We start from the raw sequence: 2,928 nt of genomic DNA on the forward strand, positions 1-2,928 counted from the left end.
CTTCAATAGCACGTGATATCCTCTTCCGGAATGAACAATGTTGCTTTTTGCACTATGCACTTTTTATTTCCATTATTCCTTTTTTTTAAAAAAAATAATTTAGCGCACTCTTTTTCATACATAAATAAGACACATTTTTAAGTGTAAGTATTCATTAATTAATTATATTTAATAAATTAGGCACTAAAAAGATTTGAAAAAATCCGGTGCGAGCGGTCCCGGGTTCCCGGCGGGGCAGTCGGTCGAAAAAGCATGAAAAGGTTTTTAGGCCAGTCATTCTGAAGTTTTCCTGTCTTTTCCTCATTTATACTAGGCAAATGTCTGGATGGTACCTAACCCAGGCCGCTTCCTTCCCCAATCCTTTCTTCCTTCCCTTTGCCTGGATAGTGTGCTCGCCGAGGGACGTCATCCCTCATATAAGACGGGCTAACATGGCCATAGATGCCGAAAGCCCAGAAATCTAAATCCTAAATTTGGAAACATCATCATCATCATTATCCATACATATACACATAATCGTGTATACTATTATTGTCAGACCACAATGCAACACAATTCTATTCATTTTGATGTGAGAATTACTCTCTTCAATCGTTCTTCTTCCCTTCCTTCTTTTACCTTCTGTTGCCACTCACAAATAGCCCAATATCTTAAATTACATTCTTGTGGCCTCGCGTTACGTAGTCGCTAACGCTCTATCCTTTGGTGCGAGCTGTCCTGGGTTCGATTCCCAGGGAAGCACTCGGTTGAGAAGGTGTGACAGATGGCTGTAACAGCTATCTTGAGCGAGATTTTTCTCATTCACAGCAGACAAATGCTGGGATGGTGCCTCACTTACAGGTCTCAGGTCCTTCGCACGTGTGTTCGCCAAGGGACATTATCCCTGATACGTGACGGGCTTAAGGTAATACATACCGGTAATGCCCAGAAAAAGTATAAATATATAAATAAAAATAATTAAGTTAATTTATGTTGTAGTTGCACCGAAAACCTTCCCATTGAGCAGCTTCCTTGCACAATGGTCCTCTGTTAATGTCTTCATGAATTTCCTCTTTATCTTCTTTTCTCGTCCCTACTTTACCTTCCATCATTCTTTTTATCATGTCCTTCAGAATATAATTTCTTCCCAATTTCCTAGCAAATTTTTTCTTAATTACTTCAAATTTTAGTCTATTCTCTCTTACTGTTTTTAGCATTTCCTCATAGATTTTACATACGACGCTTTTAATTATCTCAATATTCCTGGACACCTACATTACGAAAATTTCATCTTTTTGCCACTTTTCCTTAAATATTTCTAGCCAATTGAATACTACTAAACCATACCCGAATTTTTTTTTTTCAACTCACAAGAACAAGCTTTGTCTTCTTCCCAAAGGCTCCTTTTCTTGCTTCTATTTCTTACTCATACATCGTATCTTTGCTAGGGCCTGTCTATTTCAGGTGTGCCCTCGGAAAACATGCGAAACATACTTCGGCCCCACCCCCTGAAGGAGGAAACCCTCCCTTTACTTGGGGAAAAGAAGTAAATGACCTCAGCTGTGTTGCCAATTTGTCATTCAATCGTTTGGTCTTGGCGAGTGAAGATCGTAGGATACTTAGAGTGGCTAATAAGACAGAGCACAGCGAAGTCCGGGAAATAATTCATTGTGGCAACGTTTCCGCATCCAACAATTGAAAGATCTCAACCGCAGCAGATTGTTCCTCCTATTTCGAGTAGAGATGGCCATTTTCGAAAACTCTGTTTTTCGATTTTCGGAAATTTCATTTTTCGTTTTTTCGTTTTTCGCTTTTTCGAAAATATTTTCGTTTTTCGTTTTTCGAAAAAAATTCATTAGTTTTTCGAAAATTTTTTCGAATTTTTTCGTTTTTCGAAAAAATGTGGCAATCACTAACTTCGAGGGAGGTGCGCAAAAACACACGTCGACAGCAGCACCAGAAGGGGTTCAATTGGAATAGAAAGGCTCTAATAATATGACATGGTACTAAAACTACTAACCTGGTCTACCTTATCAGCTGGTGTTTCTTCAATTGATACAGACTGTTTTTAATTTCAATCACCCTTCCTTTCTTCTGAAAACACATGTGTTCATATTCAAAACTCTTTCACAACTCCCTCGCGGGTGGGATAAAAACCCGAATTTCCAATTCCACGTTACTCACTAGGTTCCCTGATACAGCCACGTAGAAATTGCTTCTCAGCGACATGTGTTTTCTTAAACTTTCTTGTTTAGCTATAAATCAATGGAATGACGCATTTTATTGAACGATAATCTAACGACTGGGTGCGTTTCCTGTTGTCTTCACTGGGTGTGTCTTGAACAGCAGCGAGACGACGGGATAACATTATCTCGGTTTCTATTTAAAAACATGTATGCGCCTCCCAAAGAATTCAATAAATGATTCAAATGCCCATCCAAAGCTCTAAAATGACCGCAGGGTTGTCCCATATTGGTAAGGCTGCTAGGTCGGAACTAATAAAGATTTCACAGAATGCAAGTAGTACTGCAGAAATATTGGTAATTCTTGTTGAGCATAATCGGAGAAGTAACACGGGCTGAATTTCGTAGTTCTGGGCGGAATTCCTCTTGGCCACCTCCTGAAATCATAAATGATTGGACTTTTCATTATTCGGTAAAATTATTAAATATCAACTAGTATCGATAACTTTTAAATATAGTAATAATAATAATAATAATAATAATAATAATAATAATAATAATAATAATAATAATAATAATAATAATAATAATAATAATAATAATAATCGAGTGGCTTATGAAGCCCAATTTTCGCTGCAGAGCTCCCTCGTGACTATATATTTAGCATGCTTTTCTTTGGCAAGGGAGGTCCGAGTTCGATTGCATTCCGAAAGGGAATTCATATGGTTAGGATCCTACACCAAACTGTAGGTCAACCTTTGACATG

This window comes from Thermobia domestica, unplaced genomic scaffold (genome assembly GCF_964235325.1).
Source record: "Thermobia domestica unplaced genomic scaffold, izTheDome1.hap1.1 HAP1_SCAFFOLD_313, whole genome shotgun sequence".
NCBI lineage: Eukaryota > Metazoa > Arthropoda > Insecta > Zygentoma > Lepismatidae > Thermobia > Thermobia domestica.